This window comes from Sorex fumeus, unplaced genomic scaffold (genome assembly GCF_029834395.1).
Source record: "Sorex fumeus unplaced genomic scaffold, SorFum_2.1 ptg000039l, whole genome shotgun sequence".
Classification (NCBI taxonomy): Eukaryota; Metazoa; Chordata; class Mammalia; order Eulipotyphla; family Soricidae; genus Sorex; species Sorex fumeus.
Window position 1 is genome coordinate 36123293 of NW_026606096.1, and position 21892 is coordinate 36145184.

Here is a 21892-nt window from a genome sequence, read left to right on the forward strand (position 1 = left end):
GGCGAGATACTCTGGGTAGCTTTCCAGGCTCTCTGAGGGGGCGAAGGAATCGAACTCGGGTCAGCCATGTAGGCCGCATGCAAGGCAAACGCCCTACCCACTGTGCTATCACTCCAGCCCACACACACACACACCAAAAATAATACCTAAGAAAGCATGTCTTACAGATTCGGCTAAATAAAAATTGTGAATTCCTATCAACTAATGCTGTAATAAAATGATATAATGAAGAAATTTTAAAAAGTAAAATAAATATATTTAAATGTATTTTCTCCTTTTATACTAAGGGATAAAAATCTCACAGAGGAAAACACATCTCTCCAGATAGAAAGAACTTGAACGAACCATTTCTAAGAGTGAAGATACAAATAACAAGCACTTCTAGGAACTCAACATCTAAAGTAATCAAGAATGCAAAATATAATGAGATGCAATTCTCACAACAAACTTGCAATTCTACACTTTATTATATTTTTATTTCAAGGTAATATATTCATACAGTTCATGGCAAATTAAAACAGTGTGAAGAAGCAGTCATTTAAAAATCACGCTGTGGGGCCAGAGAGAAAGTACAGCAGGTAAAGCATGTCTGTGGTTAGCAGCTACACAAACCCAGATCCTTCATCCTGCTACATCTGGTTCCCCAAAGCCCTGCCGGAAGTGATCCCTGAGTACAGAACGAGGACTAACCCTGAACACAGCCGGAAGGAAGGAAGGAAGGAAGGAAGGAAGGAAGGACAGAAGGAAGGAAGGAAGGAAGGAAGGAAGGAAGGAAGGAAGGAAGGAAGGAAGGAAGAGAGATCATGCCTTAACTCCTGAACTACCCACCCTTTTTATCTGAAAAAAAAATTTATGCTGAATTTCTATGGACCCCTGAAAGTATCCTTTAAAATGCAAGCAAATTTAGCACAACACATTATATTCCTGGATAGTTCAAATAAAATGAAAAAATGACTAGGATTTCACCTGGTTGAAATTCTTTTGTTTGGAGGCATACCCAGAAGTGTTCAGGGTGACTTTGGGTCAGTGCAGAAGGGATAGCAGAGACAGAAACCCAGGCTTTCATATGTGAAGCACAGACTCCAGCACTTTGAGACATCCCCGCCCCCCAGCACTGGAGACAGACAGACAGACAGACAGACAGACAGACAGACATTTTTCCCTTTTGGTTTCTGGGTTACATCTAATATTTCACCATGTGTCTTTGCTCTGGGGTGACTCTTGTCCACTGCTCAGGGGATCATACAGTGCCCTGAGTGAAACTGGGCCTCAAATATGAGAAGTATATGGTGGGCCCATGGGTCTATCTCCATCACCTCTTGAATATATACCTCTTGAATATATCTCACCCCTTGAGTATATTACAGTTTGCATTAAAAAAAATAGATGTTTGTATTTTTGTGCAAACCCTTTGTATTTTTGGCAAACTATCCAATTATTATTTTTGTGTATCTTTGTGTAAACTATCCACTGGTGATTTTTGTCCCTATTTGAACTGCTTTATGCTTTTCCCACCTTCTCTAATTTTTAAAATCCCTTGATAAATTAGGGGAAAAAAGCCCTCTGGTAATTTATGAGGCAAATATTTTCCCAGTTTATCATTTGTAGAATGACATCATACTTTAGATTTTCCCCCAGAGAAGTTGGGTTTACTTGTTTTCTTTTTTTATCCATCAAAGGATTTTTTTAGTCAGATTGATCTTTATTTTCTCTTTTAGGTGATGGAATTAATAGAAAAATTTTAGTGAGATTCTTTTGGGCTTTCTAAGTATTAAGTTGTCTACATATAACAGTTTTACTTTCATCTTCCTAAATTTCATATGTGATTTCTTATTTGACTGTAGTTCAGCATCACTAATAGATCGAGTATTGTGTTTCCTTATCTCACTATACTTTTAGTAGAGAGAGAGAAAAAGACATCTCTAGTTTCTTACCATTATTTATGATGCTGTCTTTGGTATGAGTTTGTGTGTGTGCGCATGAGGGCATAAGTGGTCTAAGTTTGTGATAGTTACACAATATTTTACTTGGATTCTGTCAGGTTCTCTCTCTCTTTTACTTATTCATTCTTTATCATTATCTCTTTTGTGAGGTGCTGGAATCAAACCCAGAACTTCAAATATGCAAGACAAAATGCTCTGGGCTTTCTCTCCCGGAAGAGAGCAACATGATGCCCGCCATAGCCATTCAACTGGACTCCGAACCAGGCTGTTTCACTCGGGGCACCCTGGGCAGGGATGGGGGGATGGGTGAGAGCTCCCCATCCCAAGGGACCCATCCTCAGCAGCAGAAAACCCGAAAGTTTACATCATTCAACCTTTAACAACATATTTGTGATATCCTAAAGGTCTTAATGGCGCCTGCCAAAATAGAACAATCTTCCCTCTCTTTCCTCTATGGATACTTTTTTTGTCGCATTTACAGCACTTTTCCATAACAAACAACAAAAAATACATTATTTTGGTTGTGCTTTGGGACAGGAATTGGGGCTTTGGATGGAAACACCCCAAATATGGTGGTGGGAAGGTGTGATGGTGGTGGAATTGGTGTTTGAATATTAAATGTAATCAAATATTGTGAACTGCCTTATAAAATAAAAAATTTCAAAAAAGACAAAATGCTCCACCTCTGAGCTACATGCCCAGCCCACTCCCTCTTAATGAAAATATCCATAAAATGCTATTAATTTTTGTCAAATGGATATATTCTATCAATGGAGTTTAACATAGGCTTTTATTCCTTAGATCAATTAACGTGATACATTATTTTAATAGGGTTCATAATCTTTCATTCCTGAAATGAACCCATTTTGATCTATTGCCCCCTTAATGAGCTGTTAGGATTCTTTCTGCTAATAATTTTCTCAAGAGTTTTGCATTGATAGTCATGAATGAAATTGGGTATTATCTTTCTCTTCTGAAATTTTTATCATGCTTAGGTATCAATGATATTCTCATTTTATGAAATTATAAAGTTGTAACTTTTTGGAAGAGTTAAATCACACTGAAGTTATGTATTCATTAATAAGGTACTGTACATTGAACATGGGATAAGGACTCATCTTAAAGAGTTAGACCACATACTTTCCATATAAAATCTGCTAAAATCTCAGGGCTAGGACAAACGGAGACGTTACTGGTGCCTGCTCGAGCAAATCGATGAACAATGGGATGACAGTGATAAGTGATACAGTGATACTTTTCATATAAAAGCCCTGAGCTTAACCCCAGAACTGCATGATCCCCCAAAATCATCAGGAACAAATCCTAAGTGTCCCCCAAAATCACCAGGAGTAAACTCTGAATGTCCAGAGTCCCTGAGCAGTACTGAGTATGACACTCCCTCAAAAAACTATTAATAGAATGTAATATATAAATCTGTCTAACGTGTTATGTAGGTAACAACTAATATCTAGAATAGCAACTTAGAAAAAGACACACTTGAAGTATGCAAGTTAATAAAAGAGCAAAGTGATATAAATTGACAATTGCTAGGGAAAAACTAATAGAAGTTTATTAATCCAAGGGGGTATGGTGCCGCCAGCAGGTCAACCTGTGCCCATGGGACGAATGTATCAGAAGCCTGATGGTGTCTTCAGTCTTCCAGATACCCCAAAATTGCTGCTGTGCCTTTGGCCAGACCCCCAACAACTTTTTTTTCACCACAGAAGAATTGCTATTTAATATGGTCTTAAAATAAGTGAACAGGACAGGAGCATTAGTACAGCAGGTAGGGTGCTTGCCTTGAGTGAGGCTAAAGAGGGTTCAATTCCCCGCATCTCATATGGTCCTCTGAGCACTGCCAGGAGTAATTTCTGAGTGCAGAGTCAGAAGTAAGACCTAAGCATCACTGGATGTGGCCCCAAATCAAAAATAAAACAAAAAAGAAGTGAACGGGAATTCAGAACCTCAGGTTTCATTTATATTTTGCTGTGAAGTTTCTATTTAAAGTCAATTATATTTGCTTCATCTTCATTTCTTTGTTAGACAAAAATGATGAAAGAGCTGAGGATGTAATTTCATAATAGAGTACTTGTCCTGTGTGTATGAGGTCCTGGATTTAATCCCCAGCACAACAAAAGAAAGGAGAATGAAAAAGAGAAAACAAAAAAAGAAACTGCTGCTTGATGAAAAACTTAGAAATGATGAATAAAATATAATAAACATCTCTTTAACTAGATATAAAAAATGAAGGATAAATAAAGAGGTGAACTTATAAGAGTTGGAAAGTGGATGTTTTCTGACTCCTTCACTATTCTACAGATATGTAAATCTTTATTACCAAGAGGCTTGAATATTAATGCCCATGTTGAGACCTAACTAGATGGGAATTGCAGCTGGGAGCCTCCGTGAAGGGGTGAACCCTTTACCTAAACACGTAGAGGGAAATAACAAGGACATCTGTTTCATTCCAGGTTCTGGGCAGCAATCATTACAGATTTTTCTGAAAATTCATAACTGCTGGCTAATCCTTGAAAATGTTAAAGTGTTAGATGCAGACCCCAACAACTTGAGGCCAAGTTTACCAAGAATTAAATGGCCAAAAGTTAGAGATGTGGAAGCCACACCCACAAACCACTTCCTGCTCAGCTATATAAGCTCACTTATGGGCCATATTTCAGAGAGCCATAAATCTCAAAAGAGAACAAAAGATGCAGTTAGGGCCTGTAGCATGGAAGTAGGTGGGAACTTGTAACTGAGATCTCCAGGCCTGCTTGGATTGGGACTGGGCCTCCTGCCCCCAGGTGCCCAGTTTTTCAATAGCTTGGCAGTCACATCCACAGACTGCCCCAGGCACCATGCAATCTCATCAATGGCCAAGACCCAGACACTATAAACTAAAGCTCCTGGAAGAGAGAACCACAGAATATCCTGACCCCGCGCCAGACTGTCTTCACTGGGGCACCTCGGAGGGGGGTGGGTTGAGTTTCCCTCCCTGCCCCAAACAGAACTCCAGCAGCCCAAAACCTCCAGAACCCAACCACCACCATGTTAAGGCCACTCTCCACGTGCTCGGATGACCTCCTCCAAGAGGGGACGAGCCTCACTCAATGGGATGAACCTCACCAGAGAGCAGACTGGCCAGAAAACCCAGGTATGCAGGAACTTATGCTTGGATCGAGACTGGGCCTCCTCCCCCCAGCTCTCCGTTTTCCAGAAGCTTGGCAGTCACACCCACAAACCGCCCCCTGTGCCATAGAATATCATCAGTGGCCAAGACTCAGAGACTATAAACTAAAGCTCCCGGAAGAGAATAACACAGAATTTTCTGGACATTATACTCTGTCCATAACAAGCAATGCAAAACAAATTGTCTACCGTTGCCTTTTCAGCAGGTTTGAGTGCTGGTGAGACTGGTGTCAAAATATCAAATGTAACCAAAATAGAGACAGAGTATGGGGGAAATTGTCTATGACACAGGCAGAGTAAGGGTTGGAACAGGGGTGGGAGTGGAGGAATACTGAGGATTTGGGTTATCAAAAATGTGCACTGATGATTCAAACATGAAAGTCTTGTAACTGTATCTCACGATGAATCAAAAGAAAGGGTTGGGGGGAAGTAGTAATAAAATAATAAAATAAAATTAACACTCTGAATAAAAATAGTAAAAGTAATGTGGAATTCATGCCCAATTCAATCAGCTTAATCAATGGCTGAATAAATAGCAGTACTCCTACATTATATAAAAAAATGTTTATTAATCCAGATAAAGGTAAGAAGGTGAGCATGACATAAGAGATAGGCCAAACACTAAATAAAAATAGAATAAAAACTATAAACAACTATGTACAACTGTATATACAAATATACCAGTAATCATATTCAAGCTTTACAAATGGACTAGATAAATAAAAGATGAAAACTACTCAGTTGAATTAAAAACAAAGGTTGTTTACAAACAGGGCTGAGTCTAGACGTGGTGCCAAAGATCAAACCCTAATCAGCGAATGCCCTTACCGACCCGCAGTAGAATCACTCTGACCCAAAACCCATCCCTGTAACAGAAAACAGAAACAGACCGAAAGTAACTGGAAAGAGAGTCTTTTAGCATGCATTGACCAAGTGAAATCACAGAGGGAGTTCTACCAGAAGGTGCAGACTTTAGGCGAGGAATCTTCTAGAAAGATTCATGTCTGTGAAAAGATCAAAATGAAGCCACCTCAACTTATACCTGACTAACTGTTTTTGTTTGCTTTGGGGTCACACCTGACATTACTCAGGGCTTCCTCCTGGCTCTGTTCAAGGTTCACACCTGACGGACCTCTGGAATCATATGTGGTACCAGGAATCAAAACTGGGTTTGGCCATGTGCAAGACAAACACCCTGCCCACTGTAATATCTCTCTACCCCCATATATCTGACCATTCTTTGAGGCAAAATTAACAGAATGTAAAACAGGCGAGCCTGTCTAGAGGTGGGCAAATTCACCATCACAGTGGCAAATTAAAAGATGTCAGAAAAATCTAATAATGATGAAAAAGTCTAAGAAAAAAATCTATGCATTTCGTTCATCTCCCTGACATATTTGTTGCACTGAACCTAGCAAAATTCACTTTTCCCCCCAAGTACTATTGGAAGAGCTGCCAAAGTGGCCCTACCTTGGACCCTGAAATACATTGGTATACAATTCAAAGGACTGAGATGATTCAGCTAATTCTCTGGGAGAATTCTGGCTCAGCAACAAAAAAAAAAAGGAATTCTTAAGGGATTCTCAGTGACTTAAACGTGTGGTATCTATCACTGTATAACTGAAACCCAAGCACAAAAACTTGTAAGTCCACAACTGTACCTCATGGTATTTCACTAATAAAAATTTTAAAAAAAAGAAACAAACAAACAAATAAAAATAAATAAACGTGTGGTAGTGCTTTGTAAATAACTCAAAAAGCAAAGGAAATGTAACACAAATCCCAGAGGAAATCTGACCAAGTACAAAGACGTGAAATCACCATCTGAGAAACACTCTGGGATTCCAGGAAACCGAAAGGACCAGAAAAGGGAAAGCAGCCGGAAAGGCGGGGAGGGCTGCGGGGGGCCGAGGGCCCGGTCTTCCTAAATGGAGATAGCGAAGCCACCCGAGTTCACAGTGCCTCCAAGGCACAGAAAGAGCCAAGAATATGTCTGAATCCTGCACGCTGTGGTTCCATGATAGGCCAGTCTCTGCACCCAGCCACTGAGCCTGAGTCAGGAGTCGACTACAGCCCCTGGTTAGCGTCTCTCCGGCAAGGATCCCTGGGGAAACGGGTGACTGGGACCCCACCTCAGCTCCCTGGAGGATGGCCATAGCTCCTTGCTTGCCAAGCCTGACACTCCTTATGGGGAGCACTTTCTCCACTGCTGCCAACTGAGATCCCTGGAGAGCTCAGTTCCCACTGAATGGGGGATCTTTGCTCTTGGACATGGTCCTCTGTTGTAGACAACCGCCACCACAGACCCTCTCCAAGCTTCCTCTAGGCCCCTTCAGCAGAGCTGTATGTCTCATTAAACTATTGTCCACATGCTGTTCTTCAACCTTTGAACACCTCCATACAGGTCCCTGAGCTCCAGTTATGACTAAGGCAGAAGACTACTGTTGTCAATCTTTTGAAACCTCCTGAATTGCAGCCCATCCTCAAAACCACCGGAAACCACTGCTTGGCCCACACCCAGTTTGAATTGTTTGGCTTTGCATGGTCTCTGGGCTTTGCTGGAGACTTAGATTACAGGTGCTCCCCCAAATCCCATTCTGATTTCCAAGAAAAATTGTGTGCCCCCTTACCTCTGAACTGCTCTCATTCTCGGGGAGCAGGGAAGAGAGGGTTTAAAAACAGGGATGTTGAATGATTCATTAGTTAATTACAGGACCAGAGACACAGTACAGGGAGTTAGGCTTGCCTTGCATGCCACAGACCGACCTCAGTTTAATTCCTGGCACCTCTAACGGGCCCACCAAGCACAAAGCCAGGTGTGATTCCTGAACACAGAACCAGGAGCAGTAAGCCTGAGTATGGGCATGTGTGGCCCCCAAATCCAGAAACAAACAAATAACCACATTCAAAAGACTGTGGTTGCTTTTTAACTGAGAACAGGGGTCTGAGCACTTTCCCCGTGGCCCACAGTGAGCCAAGCTGAGGTTGCACGTGACCCTGAGGGTGTGGGACTGAGCAGGTCCTGAGCTGCCCGGGATCCTCTGGTCATTTTGTCACTGCTACTTAGGTCTTCATCCTGTGCCAGCTCTGCTTGGTAGACCACGTGGGGCCAGGGATCGAATTTGGCGCAGCCATCGGCAAGGCATGTGCCTTAACCTTGCAACAAAAGTCTAGGATTGAAGGAGAACTCCAACAGAAAGTCCAGAATAATTTTCTTGTGACTTCCAAACCACAGAGGGGAGTTTCCTATTTTTCTCCAAGCACATGTGCATACAATTTCACTTAGGAGAATTCCCCGTGTTGGAGCTCCACTGGCTTCCCAAGGAGTCATCATAATGGAATTTTTAAAAAAAATAATACTTATTTTTAGAAATAGCTCAAAATGACTGAACAAGTCAGGGCCAAGATGCTCTTGCAAAAAGGTTCCAGGTTTTGTTCTTCAATATGCCAAAGTGTCCTCCTGCCTCTTCATTAAGCCGTGAATAAATAGCTAAAATAAAATAACTGAACAAATAAATAAATAAATAAATAAATAAGAATAGCTTCTTCTTCACTTCTTTGACTCTTTACTTTGTAGGTAATTACCAAGGAAAAGGCACGTCTTTTCCATTTTTTAATTTTCATTTTTATTTCCTTTATTGTTTTCTGATGCCAGAAATGATTGAGCAAGAGAGGAATTACCTTTTGTTCTTTAGGATTCCTATAAATATGAGTTTCTGTTTCCAGAACTCCTTTATGTATTTCACTCTTCACCCTGAGCTACGTGCTGTCTGAAAGGGTTAAATATCAATTATAACCGAAAATGAAAGTGAAAAGGAAATACGCCTGTGTTCTATCAGAAAGAAAACAGCCACTTCGATTTCTAAACCGCTGTCGCTTTATTATGTTTAGTTTTTAAAGTGAGCTTGATTTCATATATCCTCAATTATTTTTTCTGAAATTTCAGAGTTGATCAAAAGTCCTAACATGTATTTTGATTTTCCAATATACTCCTATGAGTAAAATCATCAGATCTGTTATGTATTCTTAAATAGCCCAGTTCTTTTTAGAGTAGCCCAAAGACAGAAGAAAGTGAGATGCCCAATTCCTCCCTCTTCTTTGTCCACAGAATATGCGTACTACTGTCCTTGTCCAAAACCTCAGCAACCACATGCTTCTGTAAATAAAGTTCTGTGAATACTCAGGCAAACCTGATCATGCCTACAGTTGCTTTCAAGAAATCCAGGCAGAATCCTGTAGTTGAGGCAAGATAATTTGTCCCACAGAGCCCTAAAGATTATTGGCTTTTTCCAAGGAAAACCTGTATCATTTCTATATTATGCAGTAACCTCTGTACCCCAGCTTTAAAATTCATTTCTATGACAACTGTCATTTTTCCTTTCTTAGACAAGATGCTCATTTTTTTAAATTCTGAGGACATGTAACTTTACCTGATCTGATACCTCTGCATTATTCTAATCACATGATTACATATAAGGCTCTTGAGCATTGATATAATTCTTAGAAACATACTTACTTACAGGTCCTCCAGTGGGTTGGTGAGTAGCGTCATCCAACTTTCATGTGTCACCAAAATGGTACGTGATGGGCAACTGTTTCAGACAGCCAGAGGGCCACACGTGAAAATGGGTTCTGTTGGAGTCAAAGGTAGATGAAAAGAATAACAATTAGTGACTAATTCTCCTCTCCTTGGACTTAGGACAGCCTCACTCCCATCATTCTAAAGAAGACATGGAGACGTGTAGCAAAAGCTTCATAAACCAATAAGGCATGTTTGGGATTGATCTTTGCTAAAATCTTTGATTTCTCCATCATTTTGCTTGGCATCTGTGTAGACTACAGTGACTTCATTTTGGAGGACAAAGCATCATCATATCTCGTTGAAAGTACAACCTTTCATTGAATTTCCTAGTAAAATTTTTTCCCCATGGTCATACAAAACAACACAAAGAAAGGGGATTTCAAATGTATTGTGGAGAGCTGTTTCAAACTGCAGGTGTAAAGCAGGTTGTGAGTCCATAGAGGGAGGGGCCATGTTTCCACTTGGCACTCTGGAGTAAAGCACAGCATGAAAACATCATGTTTTCAAAAGGGTATGGACAAGGTGACAGATCATCTGAAAACCTTTAATATATTTCCTGCTTTTTATGAAAGTGATCAGGAGTCCTGGGAGTGACTCAGTTGTAGAATAAATACATACCTCACGTGCATGGCAGTACCTTAGTTCATTCCTAATCACCACAAAAAAATGATCAGTCTGTTTTTGAGGGGGTCCTATCCAGCATTTCAGGGATCACTTCTGGCTCAGTGCATGGGGCGGGGTGGGAGTATGCTTCTTTCAGTGGTGCCTGGGGGACAAGGAGGTGTTGAGGATCAAACCCAGACCACCTGTGTCCACAGGAGTCTTCTCCCTATCCTTACATTTCTTTAAAAAGTGAAGTAGACAGTAGCCTAAGTCCTATTTTATAAATTAGACTACTTAAAAAAGGTTCAGTATGACACATAGGTAAGGGATATTAATATCAACAATACAAAGAAAATTACCTTTATAATCTTACTTCAGACTATCACTGATTTAGTGAAAATTTAATATAATTATTAAAGGTCCAGAAAGACTATTAATATCCTTTTCACAGTTTAGAACATTTGCTCAAAATACCCCACGGTCAGGATTCAGAATTCAGTTCTAGTTGTTGGTCTCAACCCTTAAGGAGCTATTAACAAAGAGAAAATATCTGGGAACTGAGTGTCTTCACAAAAGAATAAAGGCATTTTCATGTGTAAACAAGTTTGTTTTGATTGGTTCTATGGGCGTGAAGAGGACAGCTCACTTCAAAAGGCGTCAGTGATGGGGCCCAAGTGATAGTACGGCGGGAAGGGCATTTGCCTTGCCAGTGGCCAGCCAGGGTTCGATGATTCCCACACCACATAGATCTCCTGAGCAGCATCAGGGGGCATCCCTTACTCAGGAGTAATCCCTAAGTACAAATAGATGTGGCCAAAAAGTAAAGCTTCAGAGAGAGGACTTTGGAGCACTATCGAAAAATAGGCCCTTGAGCAAAAGGAAAGACTTACTTGAAGATGCTCAGAATTCAAAACAATGGGAGGCCGAGAGGTGCCACGTTAAATGAGATTTCACACTTGAAATTGGTGAGTAGAACCCAATTCTGGGAATAAAGAAGCACTAAGGGGTCAGGGAAGTAGATGTAAGGGCCTGAGCACATACTTTGTAAGCAGGGAGTCCTGGGTTCTACTGGAACTGTAAGGAACCTTGAGCGCGAATGGAAGTCACCTTGAGAAAGAAGCCAGGAAGAGCTCTAGCAACACCAGGTCTGGTCCCTAAATTTTATTTATTTTTGAGGCTCTGGGGACACACCCAGCTCTGCTCAGGGCTCACTCCAGGTTCTGTGCTCGGGAATCACTCCTGGTTTTGCTTGGGGGACCATGCAGGGAGCTGGGCTTGAAGCAGCTTCAGTGTCAAGGCAAGGGCGGAACGCTGCACGTCTCTCCTGCCCTGAACTGCCCCATATCCTAAAGAGAGTTTTGGAGCAATGTCCAGACACCTGTTCCAGGCTAACTCGGGAGAGAACACCTGTTTCAACTACCTCCAACCACCTTCAACCTCCTTGTCCCATAGACAAAGTACTTCAGTATCAGGAGGAGAAGAGAAAGGCAATGGCTGGAACACCAACCCGAGTATGATGGGTGTGGAGGGAGCCACACCCAGAAGTGCTCAGACTCACTTATGACTCTCTGCTTGAGGATCACTTCTGGAGAGGATCAAGGGGACATGTGAGGTGTCATAATCAAACCAGGGTCAGCCACAAGCAAATCAAGCCCCTTGGGCTGATGCTTCGGGCCCAAGGGAGTCTCTTCAGGCAAACACAGGGAGTGGGTCTCTACACAGACACATGCTTTTGGTTTTGTTTGTTTGTTTGTTTGTTTGCTTTTTGGGTCACACCTGGCGATGCACAGAGGTTACTCCTGGCTCTGCACTCAGGAATCACCCCTGGCAGGGCTCAGAGGACCATATGGGATGCTGGGAATCGAACCCGGGTCGGCCGCGTGCAAGGCAAATGCCCTACCCGCTGTGCTATTGCTCCAGCCCCCCAGATGCGTTTATTTTGCACTCATCACTCCTGTGAAGGACAAATCCCAGGCTCCAGACACCCGAACTCTCCCAGTCAGGCTGCTCCAATCCTCCTAGAGGACCAGACACAGAAACAGTGACCAGAGGGTCTTTTCAGAGTCGCATGGTTACTAACATCCCAGTTTTCAATGAGTTTGAATTGATTCTTTCTTCATTAAAGTCTTGCTGTGAAAAATTAAAAAAAAAAAAAGCCAGGGGTTGAAGTGATAGCACAGTGGGTAGGGCATTTACCCTGCATGCGGCTGACCCAGGTTCGAGTCCCAGCATCCCACATGGTCCCCCAAGCACCGCCAGGAGTAATTCCTGAGAGCATGAGCCAGGAGTAATTCCTGTGCATCACCAGGTGTGACCCACAAAGCAAAAAAAAAAAAAACAAAAAGAGCGGTCAGAGGATCTAAACATGGTGCTAATGTGGCATAAGCGCTATTCATTCTTGGGCCAAATAATTCTGAGAACTAATATTTTCCTACCCGAGATGGCAATGGGCTGGTGAAGTCTAACACAGACCCCACGACTGATATGAAAAGTTTTCACAAAGAAAAGACTATGGAACAGCGCAGGCTAGGGGATGCCCCATCCACTGGAATCTGAGGGATGGAAGAAACTCAGCACTAGCCAAGGTCAGGTTCATGCAGCTGGCAACTGAGGCTGAGGAATGAAAAACATGAAAACCACGGTGGGGGAAGAGAAATAAAAGGAGCAGAAGGGTTATAGAACTTTTAAATTTTAAATTTTTAGGGCTGGAGCTATAGCACAGCGGTAGAGCATCTGCCTTGCAAGCAGCCAACATGGCCGACCCGAGTTCAATTCCTCCACCCCTCTTGGAGAGCCCGGCAAGCTACCAAGAGTATCTCGCCCGCACGGCAGAACCTGGCAAGCTACCCGTGATGTATTCGATATGCCAAACACAGTAACAACAAAGTCTCCAATGGAGACGTTACTGGGTCCGCTCGAGCAAATCGATGAACAACGGGAGGACAGTGACAGTGACAGGGGCCAACATACAGCATAGGGGTTAGGTGCTTGCCTTAACTGTTCAATAGGAATCAAACTCAGATTCAGTTCCCGGTACTGCATGTTCCCCCTGCTCCAGCCCCTCTAAAAGGGATACTTGAGTCTGAAGCTAAAAGTAATCCCTGAACAGTGATAGATATGGCTGAAAAACCCTACTAAACTAATTAACTTATTAGCTAAAATTACATCCTTGTGACCTTAGTACTTTCTTTCTACTACATAGTATCTTTGTAAAATAGGAAGGTGAAAGACAGATGTATATATTCTATTTATATAAAACAAATCATATAAATTTAATCTTGCCTAGTTCATTGATAAAACTAAATTGATATATTAGCATATGTTCTAGGTTACTGATGTATAACTTTTCACTCTAAAAATATATACAAAAAGCTATTTTGGTAACTTCAAACATTTGTAGTTAAAGACCAAAAAAAATGCAACGGATCTTTTTATCTGGTGGGGAGGGAGGTTTGGAGCACACACAGCAGTAACTCAGGGGTTACTCTAGGATCTGTGCTCAGGAATAGCTCCTGGTAGTACTCAAGGAACCATATTCCAGGATTGACCGTGTGAAGACAAAGACCTTAACTCTTATACTATCTCCTCAGACCCGACAAGGATGTGTTTAAAAAGTTCTTCCTCTGAATTCTTCAGGTATTCATACAAAAAAAAAGATCTATAAAGAATTATACTTCATCATAAAAATCAGCCAATCATTACTAAACAATTTTCCGGTACAGCCACTATAGATAATTGTTTAACTATTAAAGTGGATGTTGAGATTTATAACACCCGTAATAGCACCATCTCCACCTGACTGCTTGGCACTTTAGTGGAACCCATACCTCATCTCTTGCAGCCTCAAATACCATAAGACAATTTATAATGATGCACATTTCTTATTACCTGCTGATAATAACCTATCAGTGAAAACGACACATAATTACATAGCCCATCTCCCGCTGGCAAATACGCAGATTCAAACATTTTTATTGCTTCTTGCCAATCCCTTGCAAAAGTGAAGAAGCATGATTTCCACAAGGCTCGGAAATAACACAATTAAGTACAAAATGTGCAGCAAGGCTGATCTTTCATGAAACATCGATGCACACCCTCCATCTACCTGTCCATCTGTCCTGACTCCTGACAATTTCCTTCCCCAAGCTGGCCTTCACTCTTCCAATGTTAAATTATTTTATGGATTGAACCTCTGGAACGCCCTATCTCAGCGGCATGGCTTTTTAGGAAATCTCTCCAGTGCTTTGCCCTGAACACTGGATCTCCAAATCAATACAGAGGCTGCAAACTCGCTGTAGCTATCTCAAAGGTCTTATCACTAAGGCATTTCTTTGCTTCGCTCCTTCCTGAAAAGTAAACTGAACTGCTCCCAGACTAAATCACTTCTTAGAGGACTTCAGCAAGGAGACAATCTCTGTGTCTAGTTTCCTTGGCAACGGGCAGAGTGCGGGGACTCAAGTTGTCCTGTGTTTCATGCAGCTCCTGGCCACCTGTCCCAGGACAGGATGACAGAACTCCCTACCTCCTCGAACCCTGCTTCTTATTGAAATTTGCTTCTCCACCAGGCCATACAGGGTTCCAGCTAACAGGAAGTCACTCTCCCAAAATTAGGGGAGTTGAAAGGTTTCTTTCTTTGGCAAGATGGAGAGTTTCCCATGTAGTTCTCAGTGGGGTTATTGGTCCATCCCAGTGACTCTTGGCCAACAAGACCAGACTTTCAGTGCAAAGATCTGGCAATGTGGGGCAGCAGGACTCCAGGATTTGATTTTAACCCTGATTTTCTTCCTTCCTTCCTTCCTTCCTTCCTTCCTTCCTTCCTTCCTTCCTTCCTTCCTTCCTTCATTGAACCACCATGAGATAGTTACAAGCTTTTATGTTTGAGTTACAATCATACAATGATCAAACACCCATCTCCCCACCAGTGCACATTCCCCACCACCAATATCCCCAGTATACCCCTTCCTTTCCCACCCTCCATGGCAGACGATATTCCCTGTACTCTCTCTCTATTTTGGGGCATGATGGCTTCCAATACAGATACTGAGAGCTAACCCTGATTTTCATTGTTCTCTGCTTTCATTTCCCAAATTTTTCTACGATTTCTTCCATGTTACTCAACTCTGGGGCTAAAATGAATCTGTCTAGACAAATCCTAACTGCTAACTCTTACCGTAACCCCCGTGCCATTTCTGTCTTTGGACACTTCTGTGACCCTAGAAGGTAAGCTCTCAACCAGGCTCTCTTACTCTTCGCTTATCTTTGAAATAAGGAGACCGATGTGAGGCTCAGATATTCTTTCCAGTAAAGATCACAAGTTGATTGTTGCCAGATTACCAAATGCATCCCTGTTATGTTTATCTTCAAGATCATCACAGTTGCCAACAGAAGAGGGGATTCCTCTAGCTGAATCACCCCAATTTTCCAGAAGAGAAACTATGTGCAGAGAAACTGAAAGTCTTGCCCAAGTTTTATATAAAGAGATGAAATTGGGACTTATCCATGTGTCTTGGATTCCCCTTTTCATTCTTCAGGAATCATTCGTGCAGTTGACAGGGAGTACAGGACATGAATTGGCACTGGGCTGCCTCTCAACATCAGTTTCCATGTCCAAAGTGTCTCCTGATCCGGAAACTCTAGGAGTCCAATAAGCTTTGGATTGTGACCCCGCATGTATTGATTACAACTAAATGAAAGTATGAGATTTGAGATGTTCATCGTCTTATTATTAAAAATAAAATATTATTTTATTATATTATTATATGTTCAATCTTATTATCAAAATGCTGCTACAATACAATTCACTCTCCTTTTTTCCCCAAACAGATATTTATGGAACTATCAAGGGAAATATGTCAACCTCAGCTGTTCTGAAACAACTCTGTCACTGTAACTCATGGTACCCCAGTGAGCACTAGGCAAGTTGGAAGACAAAAGCTTCACTGGCTTCTGTACACCAAGGCCAATACCTCAGTTTGGGTTTTACACTGGGTTTCAGGGATCTTTGCATGGTGTTGAATACTGGCGAACATTGGCATAGCTTTAGACAACTACTCTTTCTTGGATCCATCCAATAAAAGGAAGAGAAACAAATTGCAGGCAATGCCGAGTTCAAGAACCAGCAAGGGAAACCAGTTCTGTCTATGGAAATTCAGAGAAATTTCAGAGCAATAGGGGAGCTGCAGAATGCCAATCCATGCTGAAGAATTGATACATATCTATAAAATCTCTTAAGAAAAGCAAAGGGAATTGGCAAAAAGGAGCTGGACAGAGTCAGGGGCCAGAGATGGAGGATGAGATAAGGTGGAAGTTTCCACCTGCTGTTTCTTCCCTCATCTTCCTTGGAGACAGGGCTGAGAGATGCTCAGCCTACTGATGTTTAGTCCAGCACTGCAGGTATGATGCTCACTAGAACTTGGAGTAACTGTCAATCATTCACTCTTTGGACGATCCCCAATCTTCCTACCCAGTTCTCATCGAAGAGTTTGATAATTAATAAATAAATAAAAACTTCTTCAGCATCTTTGAAAATTACATGGCTATCCTCTGCCATCCTATGCCCTCTATTTATCTTCAAATAAACTATAATAAACAGTGGCCCTTCTTCCTGGTGGGGAGCTTATACTGTGTGTTTCCCCAGCATATCATATTGGCTAGCTTTTTTTTTAATTTAGCATTGACAAATTAATGGGATGTTTTGTCTGACCATCATGCAAAACTCATTTATTAGTTTCAATATTCTGCGAATTTTCATTAAAACAGAAATGAGCTTCCAATAAGCAGTCTGAAAAGCAGTAAGGTGGGGTCTGGGAGTATTGCATGCAATACTTGCATGCTTGCATCAAAGCTGACAATGAATGTTAGCTATGAAATGGTCACTGAATTGGGTTAAAGGCCCAGGAGTGCGCTCTGAGGTCAGGACATGTGGTTTGCATGCAGAAGACTTGGTTCATTAGATTAGGGTTAGGGTAAAATGAAAGACCTGCTTCAATCTCTGGCATCACATAACTTCTAGTACATGATTGGGTATAGCCAGAGGCCCCTGATTACCAGTGGAAACCCTGGTGGGTACCAGAACTGTAGGACCTGAGTCTCCTTGAATGTGCCTTGAATTAAGAAAGCATGGAGAAGAGAAACAACTCAGTATCAAATCAAAGAAAACACCAGCAGGCACAAAACAGTGGGAATAAAGATAATACTTTCTTTCTACGTGTAGAGTCCAAGACTACAAATAACTAATTTTTTAATTATTATTAGTGAAACACCATGAGGTACAGTTGTAAAGGTAAAAGGTAAAGGCCCTCCCGTTGATCGTCGATTTGCTCGAGCGGGCCCAGTAACGTCTCCATTGGAGACTTTGTTGTTACTGTGTCTGGCATATCGAATACTCTCGGTAGCTTGCCGGGCTCTCCGAGAGGGGCGGAGGAATCGAACTCGGGTCGGCCATGTTGGCCGCTTGTAAGGCGAACGCCCTACCCACTGTGCTATCGCTCCAGCCCTGAGGTACAGTTGTAGATTTACAAATTTTTGTGCTTGGGTTTCGATAATACAATGATCAAATACCCATCCCTCTACCAGTGCCCATTTCCCACCACCATGGATCCCAGTATCACCCCCACATTCCATTCCCCCCATTCCACCCTGCCTCTGTGACAGGGCATTCCCTTTTGTCCTCTCTCTCCTTTTGAGTGTTGTGGTCTGCAGAAGAGGCATTGAGTGGCAATCATGTTTGGTCTATAGTCTACTTTCAACATGCATCTCCCCTCCTGGGAGGATCCTCCAAACACCCTTTATTTGGTGCACCCTTCTCTATCTGAGCTGCCCTGTCCCCTAGAATGCCCAGCTGGCCTCTAAGCTATGGAGTAATCCTCTTGGTGCTGATCTCAGCTATTCTTGGGTATTAATCTCATATTTTGTTACTTTATATTCCCCAGATGAATGCAATCTTTCTATGTCTATCCCTCTCTTTCTGACTCATTTCGCTTAGCATGATACTTTCCATGTTATACCACTTGTACATAAATTTCATGACTTCATCTTTTCTAACAGCTATAAAGTGCCTAACACGTTGTAATGATGATATTTGTTCTCTTGGACTCTCCAGAAGGTAAACTGTAGATAAATATCCACACTGCTACGACTTTTACAAAAATTCTCCTCACTGTTGTACTTTCAGGTATTTGAAAACACTTTCTTTTCCAAATATTTGGCAAATAAAATTAAGAAAATGAAAGAATTTCTACTGGCGAGGGCGTGCCCTGTTTCTACTTCCTTTCATTTATTTTACTATTTACTTTGCGGTTTAGAAAATTATTTACTCAATAATAAAATTGGCACAAAAATTTAAACAGTTCTATTGGGAGATTCTAAAAAAAAAACTCATAATGACCTAAAGAGCTTGGAAGCATCATCCAAACAAGAAAACGTCAGACTCCCACCTGCAGTCTGACCCCCATTGGGACCTCAGGAAACCTGATTTCCTGCCCGACCCTGACAACAAGGAAGAAGCCTCTTAAAGGGTTTACCAGTGACTTTGTGACTACCGGTGATTTGATCTAGTTCAACTTCTTTACTCAAAACCCTATCTCATTTGACCTCTCCTCAGCAATCAGGGATGGATAACTGACAACAAAAGTGACATTATTCCAGATGAGGCAACTACATCCCAGGGCACAGCAGTTCCCTTCCAATCAGGATCCCACTCCTGTCACTCTTGCACCCTCTGGATCACTCAAGGGAGGAGAGAAGCAATGTGAACACGTACCGGCCAGGTCAAATACTGCAAATACTGCAGGTCCTCTTAGAGTAGGGGTTGCTCCTCTAAGACAGCATGAAGGAGGGTGTGGTCAGTATTCTAGAGGTCTGGACAGGAAATAATGTCAGGGGACTGACATTAGAACTCTACGCATTCAAGAGGCACATAAGAAGATGTGAGAAGGCACGCAGAGTCCCTCTGGAATTTGCAGGGGGCACTGGGAACATTGGTAAACAAGAAGCCAGAGGTGTTGAGAAGTCCAACATTCTCTTTGGAAGATCCAGAGCTGGCCAAACCGTTCCTGCAGACATTCCCAAACATTCATTCATTCAAAGTTTCAACTCAGTAACCTTCACTCTGGTCTTCTTCAGTGACCTAAACCTTCTTTCTATCAGGCATTATCCAGAACTCCCTCTTTTCAAAAATCCTGTCCCCAAATGCAATCACAATGGGTGCATTAGTATCTCAACCTCTGGAAAAAAGAGGCTGAGGGCACCGTTTAGCCAAGGACAGTGAGCTTTCCAAAATTTAAAGCAAGCATGAATTTCAGATCATATCAGATGGGATAGGGTACAATAACATGCCTGGGAGATATTGGAGGGCCACAGGGATATAGAGTTTACGAAGTATGGGCTGACAGAAGTACAACTTGAAGTACGCCCATTGGGGGAAGCCTCACTACAAAGGAGGTAAATGAGCTGAGCACAGGCTAAGGGAAGGGAGAGGGCCAATGGCTGACTTAGAATTCAAAGACTATTAGATAAACACAGAGCAGGACAGCATAGAGCTGAAATCAGGGAGCTCAGGAGAGTTTAGAGATGAGACAGAAGGTTGATGTTGCTTAGAGTCTCACTGATGATTGGAGAAGGACTCGAATCTGGTTTTGATTGTTAGGCTATGCCCAGAGGTGCTGGGGGTTGAGGGGGGAGCTACTCCTGGCTTTTTGCTTGCTTGTGTATGTGCGTGTATGTGTGTTGGGGATGAGCAGTGGTGTTATTCCTGCTGTTCCTCTGGGTACCTGTGTGCGAAGCATACACTCCAGTCCTTTGCTATATTTCCAGCTCCAGAATGTAGCTCTTATTGGAAAGAGATATGAAGGCAATGTAAAGTTCAGAACAGAGGAGTACCATGGCTAGAGTCCCGTCCTAAACAGATCGCAAAATGTGGTGGACAATCTCCACCAACAGCTGCACGTTTGAACTCCTTCCCTCCAGGGACAGCAGGACACAAGGCCTCCCAAGACGCAGTCAGTGTCCTCTTCGCTGGCCTCTGGAATGGCCATCTGACTTGCTTTTCCCGACAAAGAGAAAGAAAGGTGTCCAGCCACCAAGTAAAGGGTGTTTGGAGGACCCGCTCAGGATGGGAGATGCATGCTTAAAGTAGACTATAGATCGAACATGATGGCCACTCAATACCTCTATTGCAAACCACAACACCCAAAAGGAGAGAGAGGGAGCAAAGGGAATGCCCTGCCACAGAGGCAGGGTGGGGTGAGGGGGATGTAGTGGGGTTGGTAGGAGGGATACTGGTATCATTGGTGGCAAAGAATGGGCACTAGTGGAGGTATGGGTACTCGATCATTGTATGACTGAAACGTAAGCATGAAAGATTGTAAGTCTGTACCTGTACTTCATTGCCATCATGCTATAAGCAAGCTCAGTCTAGCCAATGTGAAAAACAAAGGAATTCAGTCCTCTGCCAGAATCAACGCCCCAGACAAATGAACCACCGTCTTGAGCCATCTCAGACTGTTATCCAGACATCAGATGAAGAGCAGCTGAGACCACAGACAGCTTGAAGCAACACCTCGATTGCAAACCACAACACCCAAAAGGAGAGCGAGGGAGCAAAGGGAATGCCCTGCAACAGAGGCAGGGTGGGGTGAGGGGGATGTAGTGGGGTTGGTAGGAGGGATACTGGTGTCATTGGTGGCAAAGAATGGGCACTAGTGGAGGTATGGGTACTCGATCATTGTATGACTGAAACATAAGCACGAAAGATTGTAAGTCTGTACCTGTACTTCATTGCCATCATGCTATAAGCAAGCTCAGTCTAGCCAATGTGAAAAACAAAGGAATTCAGTCCTCTGCCAGAACCAACGCCCCAGACAAATGAACCATCGTTTTGAGCCATCTCAGACTGTTATCCAGACATCAGATGGAGAGCAGCTGAGACCACAGACAGCTTGAAGCAATACCTCGATTGCAAACCACAACACCCAAAAGGAGAGCGAGGGAGCAAAGGGAATGCACTGCAACAGAGGCAGGGTGGGGTGAGGGGGATGTAGTGGGGTTGGTAGGAGGGATACTGGTGTCATTGGTGGCAAAGAATGGGCACTAGTGGAGGTATGGGTACTCGATCATTGTATGACTGAAACATAAGCACGAAAGATTGTAAGTCTGTACCTGTACTTCATTGCCATCATGCTATAAGCAAGCTCAGTCTAGCCAATGTGAAAAACAAAGGAATTCAGTCCTCTGCCAGAACCAACGCCCCAGACAAATGAACCACCATCTTGAGCCATCTCAGACTGTTATCCAGACATCAGATGGAGAGCAGCTGAGACCACAGACAGCTTGAAGCAATACCTCGATTGCAAACCACAACACCCAAAAGGAGAGCGAGGGAGCAAAGGGAATGCCTTGCAACAGAGGCAGGGTGGGGTGAGGGGGATGTAGTGTAGTACAGATTTAGCTGTACAGACACATCTTTGTACAGTTACTGTCCAAACTTTCTAAACTCAGAACCTCAGACACATCAAATGATTCCATGTCTACACCAAGAAATTTGGAAGGGAGTTCCTTGCCACAGCAATGAATAATTAAT

At 42.6% G+C, this 21892-nt stretch overlaps 1 protein-coding gene across 1 annotated transcript in view; it reads right to left on the reverse strand.

Moving 5' to 3' along the window:
- IL15 (interleukin 15) overlaps positions 1-21892 on the reverse strand; it is a 73118-nt gene that overhangs the window by 41036 nt on the left and 10190 nt on the right. The window contains exon 2 of the mRNA XM_056118946.1: positions 9650-9761. The gene's annotated coding sequence lies outside the window, so the exon portion shown is untranslated. The remainder of the gene's footprint in view (positions 1-9649; positions 9762-21892) is intronic.